Raw genomic sequence first — 12,699 nt, 5'->3', positions numbered from 1 at the left:
TGACTCAATTGCTCTGCAATGGGACATTTTCTTCTTCTCCTTCTTCTCCTCTCCTTCTCTTCCTTCTTCTTCTTCTTCTTTTTTTTTTTTTTTTTTTTTTTTGAGACAGGGTCTCCCTTTGTTGCCCAAGCTGGAGTGACTGCATTGGCCCTATCTTGGCTCACTGCAGCCTCAACCTCCCAGGCTCAAGCAATCCTCCTACCTCAGCCTCCTGAGTAGCCGGGATGACAGGGACATGCCACCATGCCTGGCTAATTTTTATTATTTTCTGTAGAGACAGGGTTTTGCCATGTTGTCCAGGATGGTTTCAAACTCCTGGACTCAAGTGATCCATCTGCCTCAGCCTCCCAAAGTTCTGGTATTACAGGTGTGAGCCATTGCCACACCAGGCCCTGCAATGGGGCACTGGGATTTTCAGTAGCCACTCAGGTGATCCCAGAGGCCAACAGCATGGAGAACCATGGTTTCGGGGAAAGGAGACAAATGAGCAAATCACCAAAATGCACAGACCATAATACATGCATACGGTGAAGGAAATCTATACCAGGAAAAGGGACCAGCATGATAGGGTTGCTGTTTAAGATGGCCTGACCCTAGAGGGCCCCTTGGGGTGGGGGGGGGGTACTGCAGCAGGGAGTGGGGCAAAGAAAGTGAGGAGATGGATCATCGGAAACCTGGGGGAAAGCAGTCCAGTCACAGGGAAACAGCAAGCGTGAAGGCCCAGGGATGGGAAATGGTGAATGTGATGAACAGCAAGGCGGCCGGTGTGGCTGGAAGGCTGCAGATGGGTGGGGAGGGAGAGAACAGAAGGAGGCAATGTTGAGAGGCATCCTGTGGTTCCCCCAGGCCTGAAGGAGTCAGTGCTGCCTCAGGAACCTGACTATTTTCCTCTTATTCTTAGTCCTAGTAACCCACATAGAAACTGGCAAGAAGTGTCTGGTCTGAATATTGGGATCATTCTTGCCTGTCCCAGCAGGCTCAAAGTGAGCCCAGAATGGGTGGCCTCTTCCTCCTTCTCCCTTACCCCAACCCAGAGCCCACAAAAGCATGTGGCTTGGAGGAGACAGGTAGCTACCAGAGGTCAAGGAGTCCCTGCCCTGTGCCTTGGGAAGGACCTGCCCTCCCTCTATAAAGCTAGACAGCTGGACCTACCTGACCTGGGTCCTGGGGGCCGCTGGAACTAGGAAGGGCTCTGGCCTCATGAATCACAAACTGGCATGACATCACCTTGTCCAGTGGACATTCCAGAGGCTTAAAATCTCAGAATTCTTAATATTAGAGTAATAACTTAGTTATTTTAGAGTGTCGTATTAGAATTGCATTCAAATAATACAGAAATGTCATATTGCGTTAGCAGCCTAGATTGGAATGTTGTGGTACAATGTCTTATAATATTGCATTAGGACATTATGTAATGTTATGTGTTAGAATGGTATGTTGCTCCAGAGTGTGGGATTAGAATATTGGTTAGAATTGTGCTGAAATGTTGAATTAGAATATTAATCTGTGTTAGAACATTATATTTGAATGCAATGTTATAATAGTATATTAGTGTTACATTAAAATATTATATTGTGTTGAAATGTTTTCTTAGCAAGTTTTCTTAGAATGGCATGTTGAATCTTAAAATCAAAAGGGAGCGCGTGAAACTGTGGGGTTCTTTGATGGCATGCAGAACACCGCCTGACCTAGGAATGGTGGAGTAGCGGTGGCAGGGCCTGGATTTGGGCTCAGCTCTGACACTGACTCCTTTCCCTGCTCTTCCTCTCTCTGGACCTCAGTTTCCCCATTTTTACATCAGGAGCTGTTGGGCAGTGTTGGCCTTTAGGGCCTCTCTCATGCTGACTGTTTATGGGGCTCTGAATGCTGGACATTCGCCCTACGCCAACTCCCGGGCAGGAAGTGAAAATTCTGCTTAACAATGAGATTGATCTTATCAGGGAATGAATGACTTTCTGGGAGTAAACAGCTTCCTCACTGACAGGAAAAGTAAGAGGATCAAGTGACCAGGGTGAGAGAAACTCCAGACCAAGCAGGCAGGAGTATAGACCTCCAGCCAGCTGCTCACTCTTCCCTAAAGGCACAATGACTCCATCCTGCAAACTGGGGGTGAACCAGAGTCTCCTTCTTCCTTCTAGAAACATTTCCCCATCCATCCCACCCAGTCTTCTCCAGACGCCATGGCTGACCACAGTTTTAGGCTGCTATCCCTGACTGATGGGCCGAATTGCTGAGTTCTGAGCCCCTCATCTTTGCCCCTAGACGTTGGCTGGACTCTCGACCATCTCTGTTTTCCCCCTCCCCTATGTGGATCAGGGCATTTCAGAAGTAGGCCTAGAACAGATGGTTTCAGCAAAAATATCCCGGGCCTTCCCACCTGAACTCTCCCTGCCCCTCACTCTCTAGAAGAAAAAACAAGTGATGGCAAGGCAACCTGGAAAAATCCACACATTTACACAAGCTCTGATCCTTCTGTACATCTTCATGTTTTGCATGCACCACCACCCACAGACCCTGTGGTCCCTGATCCAAGACAAGGAGGGGGTTAAGAGCAAGGCCCAGCAGACCAGCTAATGACCATCAGTGCTCTTGTGCAACCCACTTCCCCTTCTGAAACTGTGTCCTCCATTGCAAAACGAAGTAAGGGTTTTGACCTTATTAAGCATGATGGGCATGAATTTGAGGTAACACCTGCAAACCATTCAGCTCAGCACTTATCAAGTGGCAAATGCACTGAGCTTGTTGAGGTTGAAATTGTCTAGAACTGGGCACACCCTACACCCACCCTAATGCCTTCAGCTTGAGGTCTGGGCCCCAGCCTTCCTGCATGCTACAGCTTGGAGGGTAACATTCATATCTCACGGTCATCCTAAGATGAAAGGGAAAATCCACAGGAGAAAGACAGCCAGGGGTCTTGGTGATTGGAAGAAGGCTTTCTTAAGAAGCTTGTAGTGAGCATGATGTTTTTTGCTTAAATAAATCTCTTGATACTTTTGAGGGCAGACAAGGCCTTGGAACCTGGAGTAAAGAGGCTGGGCAGAGTTCTAGGCCCACATGGCGTCACTGGCTGACCTCTTTCTATCTCAGGGTTTCATTTATCTAATCTGGAAAATGGGGCTTTAAAAGGCACTTCTTTCACAGGTCATTGTGGGGGTCAAATGAGATGGTCTAACTCATAAATCTAGGAAAGGCCATGAGACGCCTGGTGTGGTATAGGGATGGAGAACAAAAAATAACATGAAGAAAAGGAGAAGTGAAAGGGGAAATGGAGGGGAAGGGATAACTTAGAGAGATTGCATGCTATGGGCAGTCCCTGAGGCAGTCGCCAAGGCAACTTAGAGAAACAGCAGGTGGTGGGCAGTCAGCAGCTCTGCCACTAGCTTGTGTGACTTTCAGCTGGTTCCCTGCCCTCTCTGAGCCTCAGGGTCCTCATGGGTAACACTGGCCATTCAGACTGGACAACTCCAATGGTGAACTCACCTGCCTCCCTTGGTCCCCTGGATTCCCTGATATGCAGCCGTAAGCCCTGAAGTGCTTGGCTGGGGAGACTACAGTTGATCACAATTCCTAAACACCTTCACTCCTATTTTCATGGTTGGACCATGGATGGCAAGGAAAGGATCTCAGATTTCTGGAGGTGACAGCTGGGACAGCTGAAGATGGTCAGGTTCAAGCTCCTGCCTGAAGCTTGCCAGACCCTATCTGTCCACTTTTGCTGTGGTCACCTAGTGGGGATAGTGGAAATTGAGCAAATGTGTGTTAGTCATAAATGCCTGGTATGAGAACAAAGCAGTAAGCAAGCCAGATCCAGTTCTTGCTCTCATGGAATAACATTTGGGGAGTAGGGTGAATAATACATTAGAACTCTGCTATTTGGTGCATATATGTATGTAATTGTTATATCTGCTTGATGAATTGACACTTTTATCAGTATATAATGTTTTTTGTCTCTTGTAAACATATTTGACTATTATGTATAGCATTCGTATAGCCATCTCAGATCTCGTTTGGTTACTATTTGTATGAAATATATTTTTTCATGTTTTCACATTCAATCTATTTGTATCTAAAATGAGTCTTTTGTAGACAGCATATAGTTGGATATTTAAAAAAATTCATCCTGTCAATTTATGCCTTTTGATTGGTGAGTTTAATCCATTTACATTTAAACTAATTACTGGTAATTGGGAACTTACTTTTGCAATTTTGTTATTTGTTTTCTCTCAAATGTGCTGTTGAACTCTTCTAGTGAATTTTTCATTTCAGTTATTGTATTTTTCAGTTCCATAATTTATATTTGGTTCCCTTTTATAATTGCTATCTCTTTGTTGATATTATAATTTGGTTCATATATCATTCTTCTGATTTCCTTTAGTTATTTTTCTGTGGTTTTCTTTAGCTCTTTGAGCATTTTTAAGACAGTTGTTTCAAAGTCTTTATCTAGTAAGTCCAATGTCTGGGCTTCCTTAGGGATAGTTCCTGTCAATTTATTTTATTCCTTTGAATGAGCCATGTTTTCTACTTCTTTGTTGTGTTTTTGTTGTTGTTGTTGTTGTTGTTGTTGTTGAAAACTGGACATTTGAAAAAACAGCTGCCTCTCCCAGGCTTTGCAAACTGACTCTGTGTTACACAGTCCTTCACCAAGGTGAAAGCTTCAGGTCTTCTCAGGTCTTTTCTGAGAATGAATCTTGCCTGCTCCTAAATGTGGCTTACTCAATTCCTCCATATGTACAGCTGCTTTTGAATGTCTTACTTTTTCAAAGAATCTTACCCCAGCACCCAGCTTCTCCTTAGGGCCACAGATGGTCTATTGTGTGCGTCCACTCATAATCTCTTGCCCCAGTCATCTATGGGTCTATGGTCTCCCTGCAGCTTCCACCAACAGTGCCCTTAGCTTCCCTCTACCTGAGATTTTAGTTAGACAAAACAGAGAGCTGTCCTCCAGGTAGGCCTCAGACCAGTTAGAGTGTTGCCAGTAAGGTAGGCTTGCTCCCTCTGGCTCAAGGGAGGGAAATGGGCTGCTGTGCCAGGGAGGGGGTTGGGCAAAAGGGAGTAAAAATGCCACAAAACTTTTTCTACTGTTTGAAGGTGGCTTTTTCTTGATTAGGTATTCACCTGGGTGCTGTAAACCTTTGACTGTTTTCCAGAGCTCCTATATTAGTTCTAAACCAGTCTCTGGTTGTTTTCTTGGTGCTTCCATGGGGTGAATGACAGCTTGGAGCTTCCTAGTCTGCAATTTTGCAGCTGCCACTCCTCCAACCGACGGTACATTAGAAGCATTCAAATATCTAACCGCACATTACAGGGAAATGAACAGCATCGCTGGTGTGAATGTCTGCAGGGAGGAAGGTACCAGGGATAATTGGGATCAGAAAAGGCCTTGGGGAAGGCATGATTTTTGAACTGAAAGAGAGGAAGGAAAAAGCCAGGAAAGCAATTCAGGAAAGCATAATAGCAAAGGCCTTGAGGTGAAGAAGAACCTGGTTTGTTCTAGGCCCTGTTGGAAGGATGGTGTGGCCAGAGCCCAGGGAGGCCTGGGGATCAGAGCACACAGGGCCTGGGGGCTGGGATGAGCAGCTCGAGCTGTATTCTGTGGGGAGAACCCATGGAGGGCTTTAAGAACTAAAGAGACCTTGTGATTTTTGCTTAAAATGACAAGGCTGCATTGCAGGTAAGGTCTAGAGTGGGAGCAGTGAAGAGGCTGGTGTAGATGCCCCGGTGAGAGATGAAGCTACAGTCTGGGAATTAAGGGTCAGTTCTTGGCAGGGGTCAGAGGAAGCAGAGTTTAGTGAGAACAGCAGGAAGCATCCCTGCAGACTTTCAGAGGTGGACCGGGGAACATTCTTGGCCAAGTCAAACCAAGACTGGTGTTGGGACAGGAGGCAGGAGGGATATTTTTGCCCCTGTGGCTTCCTTTGAAGTTCTAAGCTCTACCTCTCCCAGATGAGCCTTTCCCCAGGGAAAGGAAGACAAACTGTGTCTCCAGGGTTTACAGAACCAGCCTCTGAAAGGTTTTTCAAACAGGAACTGGACCATTGAGAAGATGGGGAAGCTGGGCCCAAGGAAGGGCTGTGGCCATGGCCTCACAGCACATGGTCCTCCTTTATGGGAGGTGAGTCAGGGACTGCATCACCCAGTTCCTGCTAATACTCAAGTGTCAGCATTTTCAGTGCGTTTGAGGTTAAACTCAAGGATTCCAGAGTTGGGCTGGCCCGGTCAGAGTCCTGAGCTTTCTGGCTCACAGAGTGATGCTGTGCTGGCCACTCCCCCTCTCTGAGTCTCAGTTTCCTCATCAGTACCACTGGGGCGATGATAGTCCTCACCACACTGGTTATTGTGAACTGTGTGAGATAACACATGAAGAGCACTTAGCAAGGTACCTGGCTCACAGTGTGTACTCAATAACTGATTTTTGCAATGACATTGCTATTTACTGTGAAAGGGTAAGTATTATCTGGGGACCCTGGTGACAATTTTAGGCACCCAGCAGAACCACAGAATCTCACTTGGTTTGGTTTGGGAGAATGTCAGAGAGTGGTCTCCACTTCCTGTTCCGGTTTGGGAGACTGTCGGAGAGTGGTCTCCACTTCCTGTTCCGGTTTGGGAGACTGTCGGAGAGTGGTCTCCACTTCCTGTTCCGGTTTGGGAGACTGTCGGAGAGTGGTCTCCACTTCCTGTTCCGGTTTGGGAGACTGTCGGAGAGTGGTCTCCACTTCCTGTTCCGGTTTGGGAGACTGTCAGAGAGTGGTCTCCACTTCCTGTTCCGGTTTGGGAGACTGTCAGAGAGTGGTCTCCACTTCCTGTTCCTTATTTAGCCACGGACCTCACCTGTTCTCAGGCCACACGGCCTATCTCATGTCTAAAGCGAAATGTCATGGGTCAAAGAGAAGGAAAGATAACCCATGACCAGGAGGACCACGAGGACCATTTGAGCTGGAACTTAAGGTTGGGTGGGAGCAACAAAGGCCAAGACAGCAGGATGCCATTCCAGGAGAAGAGAGGAGCCACAGCCAGGGCTTAGAAGTCGAAAAATGATTCTTATTCCGTTCGGGTAGGCAGAAGAGAGTGAGTCATTTTGGCCACAGTGGAGAACTTGTGATGGGATGGTGGGTACAAGGAAATCAGGCTGTAGCTAGATCATGGATGCCAGGGTGGGGGAAATTGGCCTTCACCTTAGAGGTGACGGGGACAGGGGGCTCTGACTGTTTCTGAGAAAGAGAAGGCCATCCTCAGAGCTGGACTATGCGAAGGTCACTCCGTCAGCTTGAATATAGGCAAGAGGCCCAGAGACCTGCTGGAGCCTCTCCGTGGTCTAGGTCAGGGGTGCGGAGGCCCACTCTGGGCAGTGAAAATGCAGATGTAAGGAGATCCCACAGGTATGAAGGGGGTAGAATCAACAAGACTTGGCAACTAACTAGAAGGGGCAGGGGTGAGGGAGGACCCAAGCCTGACTCCCAGATGCCAGCTTGGGCAATGCGGTGGTTGAATAGAGGCCAAGGATGGAGGTGGTGTGGGGAGGAAGATGGCGGGGGCTGGGGCAGCTCTGAACACACCTTGCCTGAAGAGCCCATGGGCCACCTGCACCGGCACTTGCCTCTATAAGTCCGGACTTGGAGATGGGTCTCGGGATCGGGATCGGGGACAGGTATTTGACAACGTTTATAGCCCTGAGTTTGGCTGGCTTGTTGAGGAGACAGGCGAAGGAGAGGAGGTGGGGCAGGTATGCCGGCTGCTGCTCTCTTTGGCCTCAGCCCTGGGACAAGCTTGTCCATCTCCTCTGCTACCCTCCCCCTCTTCTCCTCATCTTACTTCCTTCTGGCTCTTACTTAGCTGCGTCATTTTAGGGAACTTGGAAACCAGGCCTGGTGTCTTTAACTTACAAAATTATACACTCCAATGAGCCGGAAAGGGGCTTTTGGAATAATTCTATTGAAAATATGTGGGTTTTCGCCTTGAAATGATCTTCCTGAAATTATCCCCTTTCTCTCTTTATAAATATTAAAAAGAAGGAATCTGAGCTTACTGCTTTAAATCTCTATTCAGGGACTTTTTCTTCTGCCTCCCAGGAAAGCAACCAGTCATTTCTGAGGAAGAAAAGGACGAGGCTGGCGCCGTTTCCTTTAACATATCAATCCCACCCCGCTTCTGAAATCCACTTTCGGGAATACCCCTGACCAATCCCTCCTTGTTCCCCCCTACAGCTAAGCCGGGATTTGCTGGAATATTGTGTGTCAGTGTGGGGGTGTGACAGAGGAGCCACTCCAGGAAGGGTGGCAAGGGGAAGGTGAGGAAGGCTAGAGAGACAGGCAGAGAGAGAAGGGGAGAAGCAGCGACAGGGATGAAGGGGAGACAGAGACAGCAACAGCGACAGAGAGACAGAAACGAGAGATATGCAGAGAGATACGAAGAGACAGAGAAAGAGACAGAGGGACAGAAAGAGAGAGAAAAACAGAGAGGAAGACAGAAAGAGACAGAGAAGCAGAAAGAGACAGAGACAAGGACAAAGGGAGGGAGATAGAGTGACAGAGGGATGGAGAGAGGCAGGGAGAAAGAGAGAGAGAGAGAGAGAGAAAGAGGGAGAGAGAGAGACAAGGCACATACACACCCACACACACCCAGAAAGAGAGGCAGGAGGGAAAGCAAGGGAGGATAGAGCAGAGACAGAGGGAGAGGGAGATAATGCTAGGGAGAAAGGGAGAGATGTGTAAGAATAGAGAGGGAGAGATGGGCTGGGGGAAGAGACATGGAGACACTGAAACCCTGGATACTGAGGATTAAAGGAGAGACAGAATATTGTGGGGGGAGAGGTGGGAGGGAGAGACAGAGAGAGAGAGAGAGAGAGAGAGACAGAACAAGCATGCTGAGGAGAGAGAAAGTAGCACACAGATGCAGAGAGACAAAAAGGGAAGACATAGGAATAGAGAAATGGGGAGGGCTGGGGAAGAGACAGAGCTAGAGGCAGAAAATGATAGAGAGAGAGAGGCCCACAGAATGGAGACGATGCAGATTGACAGATGGGGTAGAAAAGAGCCAGATAAATTGCAAGTCAGGAAGGAGGCAGGGGAGAGAGGCTGACACGGAGGGGTGGATGAGGAGACCTGGTGGGCTCTGCAGCCTGCGTGCAGGTGCGAGTGTGTGGCTTGTGAGCACAATGGCCTCCAATGGAGGGAAGCCCCTTGTTCCCAGCCCGGTCCCTCTGCTGCCTTCCTCAGTGCCTGAGAGTGGGGTGAAGCATTGCCTGCCTTTGATGCACAGAGGGTGGGGCAGAGCAGACCAGTTAACAGAGTGTGGTTTAGAAGACAGGCAACCCCGAGTTCAAGCATCAGCTCTGCCAATCCCTGCCAACCCCCTTGGGGCCCTTACTCAGTCTTTTGGAGCCTTGGCTTTCTTGTCTGGAAAATGGGGCTAACAATGCCTATCTACATCATAGGGTCGCCACGGTGCCTACAGGAGGCCTCACTGCAAAGGGCTTGGCACAGCACCTGAGTCAGCTGCTATGGTCCAACCTGGAGTGTAGGGTGGACTGTAGTCCTTCTGTGATCTCATAATCCACCAGCAGACCCCTGCTGTGTACCCCTCTGTGTACTCCTGCTGTGTACCTGGAGACCCCCAGGTCTCCAGGGGTCAAACCACACCCCACAGGCACCTTGGAAGAAGAAATCCACAGGAGGAAAAAAAGAAGTAGGAATCTTGGTGGCTGGGAGAGTTCTGAGAGGGTATCTCAGGCAGCTGTGATGGGTTCAAGAGGAAATGGAGGCTTGGGTGCACTTCCCTGGTCTCCACCTCCTTGAAAGAGAACCCAGGGAGCAGGAAAGTGTGACCTTGAGCCTGTCCAGGGCTTCTGCCTGCCTGGCTGACCCAGAGCGGGTTGGATTCCATGCTCTGTGAAGGCCTTTGAGGTCCTAACAGTCAGGGGTTCTCGAAGTCCATGATTGTAAGCAGCCCGACTGGGGCTGGGGGGCGATGGGGAAGGGTGTCCCCTGCTCCCCCACCTCCTCCTGCCAAGGCTGCAGAGGGAACAGAGGCCGTTGCCTTCTGAAGGATTTGTCACAAAGCGCGGTGGTCGGTTACCGGTTACCACATAAGCCAAGGCCTTGATCTGCTGTGTTTGAGGAAACCCTTTGTTCCTTTCAAGTCTCTATTCTCTGAGCCAGGGCTAGTGCGGAGACCGAAGCAGTGAGCTTTCTCTTTCTTCCTTTTCTTTTTGGATTTTTAAAAATAACTGGCTTGCGCATTCAGGCGGTGTTCCAGAATTGGGTTCCCAGGCTGTGGTTCAGGGCCAGGGACTCCAGCAGCCCCTTCATCCCAGGAAGGCCTCGGGGGAGGGAGAGCCTAAGGGCTGATGGGGAGGGGAGGGCACACACAGGTGCTTGTGAGAGGCTTGGGCTCAGGAACCAACACTGAGGGGAGACTGAAGATGGGGTTCTAACTCTGGCTATGCACCCCATGCATGCCCAGTGCATCTTCTTCTGGACCTCAGTTTTTTTCAGTGCAGGGTTGGAGGCCAGAGCAGAGATGGCCACTTTTTCCCATGGCTGAGTCTATGCCAGACATTGCTCATCAATTGCCCTTCCCCACGGAGCTTGGATGAGCCCCAAGAAGTCTTTTCAACACCGTGCTCTGGGTATCTACTGCCAATTGCATTTGGCATGCAAAGTGAGACCTGCTTCCCGTCCTGAGAGAAGATCATCTCTGAGGCACCAATATGAAGTGGGGATGCAATAAATATTTTTTGGATGAATGGGCACTGCTTTTTTTAGCCCTTACTTCATGCCAGGCATTGTTCTGAGTACTGTTCTAAACGTTGAACAAAACAAAGTTCCTGACCTCAATCTCACATGTGAGGGAGACAGGCAACAAGCAAATAAACAGAGAAATAGATCAAATGTCAGGTGGTGATCAGAGCCATAAAGAAAAATTAAAACAATAGAGAGTGACAGGCTGTGGGTCGGTGGGGGGGAACGTTGTGGATAAGGTACCCAGAGAAGATCTTCTGGGAAAGAGATATGGAGTAGACAAAGTGACAGTCTCCTCAGAGCCCATCACTCTAGGACTTTGAGTCTAAATTTGTCTGACTTTAAGATTCTAATTTCATTGAGTAAGATTCTAGAATCTCGTGAATCTAGGAACCTATAAGCACAATTATAGATTTTCACTGCTCTCATATTCCATGACAATGATGCTAGAATTCTGTGACTCTGAAATTCTAGGCTTCACTGATGCATCTTTTTGCTTGAACAGACCAGGATTCATTGCCTACCCTCTCCCCACTACCCCTAGGAAATGGAGCTGAAAATAGAAACAGTCAAAACAACAAGCCATTCCAGCTCTAAGTGCCATAGTAAACAAATGGTCCAATGTTGCTCTGATAGTTTAATTGCGGCAGTTCCAGACAAGCCCATTCATGAAGGATCTTTAGTTGATGGAGAGGAGGAGTGAGCACCCAGGGAAGGGATGGCTTGTAGGGTAGGCACTTGGGGGAGGTCTGCGTCACGACCCCAGCTGAGGATGATGCTCTGGGAAGCCTGTTGGGTTTCAGCAGCCAAAGCATTGGTATTTGGATCAGGCCCCTTGGCCTTTAAGGACCACAATGGTGGCTATTTTAACTGGCAAAGTAAAGAAGTGTCTCTTTGAGGATGTGGCATTAGAGCTAGACTGGAAGACTTTAGAAGATACTAGCTTGACAGAAATCCAGGGAAGTGAGTCCCAGGCAAAGGGGAAGAGCAGATTCAAAGGTCCTGAGGTGAGAGAGAGCTTGGCAGGTTCCCCAAGTATTCAGAGCATAGGACAGAGAGGAGATGATATCAGAGGGATAAGCAGGGGCTGTTTCCTATAGGGGTTTGGAGGTCAGGGTTAGGAATATGGAAGCCACTGGAAGGTTTTTAACAGGGGAGTGACATGATATAAATCCATATTCAAAAGATTACTAAGTGCTTTGAGTAGAAGAGACTACTGGGGGCAAGAGTAGAAACTGAAAGACCAGTGAGAGACCCCAGTGTTTCAGTGAGAAATGATGGTTGTTTGGATTTAGATGGTGGCAGTGGGTCCATCTGTTTGTCTACCGCTTTGTTCTTCCCTCCTTTCTTCCATTCTTCTATCTCTTCATCCATCCATTCATCCATCCACCCATCCATCCACCCACCCATCCATCCACCCACCCATCCATCCACCCACCAACCCATCCACCCATTCATCCACCCACCCACCCATCCATCCATGCATGCATCCATCCATCCATCCATCCATCCATCCATCCATCCATCCATCCATCCACCCTCCCATCCACCCACCCACCCATCCATCCGTCCATCCATCCATCCACCCGTCCATCCATCCATCCACCCACCCACCCATCCATCCATCCATTAACTAAACACTCAGAGCCAGGGGCTGTGCTGGGTGTGTCTATGGGGAGTCAGGTACAATGCTGAGATAACAAGAATGAAATAAACATGGTTCCCAGCCTAAGGGGCTTACAAAACAGCAGGGTACACAAAATTGCAATGTAATGTTATGAATGCTCCAGTTAAGGAATGCATGAAGCACCGAGAGAGCTCATGGGAGGTAATTCCCTATGCTCTGTCCTGGAGGAGATACTGATGTTTGAGTTGGGCCTTTCGAAGGACACGGGAGTTGGACAGGCAGCAGAAGAGTGTTCCTGGCAGGGGCACACAGCTTGAGTAAAAAGCAAGGAGGCAG

At 48.6% G+C, this 12,699-nt stretch overlaps 1 protein-coding gene and 1 long non-coding RNA gene across 2 annotated transcripts in view; both read left to right on the top strand.

Moving 5' to 3' along the window:
- SIRPG (signal regulatory protein gamma) overlaps positions 1-12,699 on the top strand; it is a 166,818-nt gene that overhangs the window by 68,504 nt on the left and 85,615 nt on the right. The window lies entirely within an intron of this gene.
- Positions 7,064-10,741, top strand: LOC134809210 (uncharacterized). The gene is made up of 2 exons (XR_010154370.1): positions 7,064-9,681; positions 10,481-10,741. It is a non-coding gene; the product is annotated as an uncharacterized LOC134809210 (long non-coding RNA).

This window comes from Pan troglodytes, chromosome 21 (assembly GCF_028858775.2).
Source record: "Pan troglodytes isolate AG18354 chromosome 21, NHGRI_mPanTro3-v2.0_pri, whole genome shotgun sequence".
Taxonomy (NCBI): Eukaryota; Metazoa; Chordata; class Mammalia; order Primates; family Hominidae; genus Pan; species Pan troglodytes.
The sequence above is the reverse complement of the archived record's forward strand: the minus strand, read 5'-3'. Positions and strand labels throughout refer to the sequence as shown.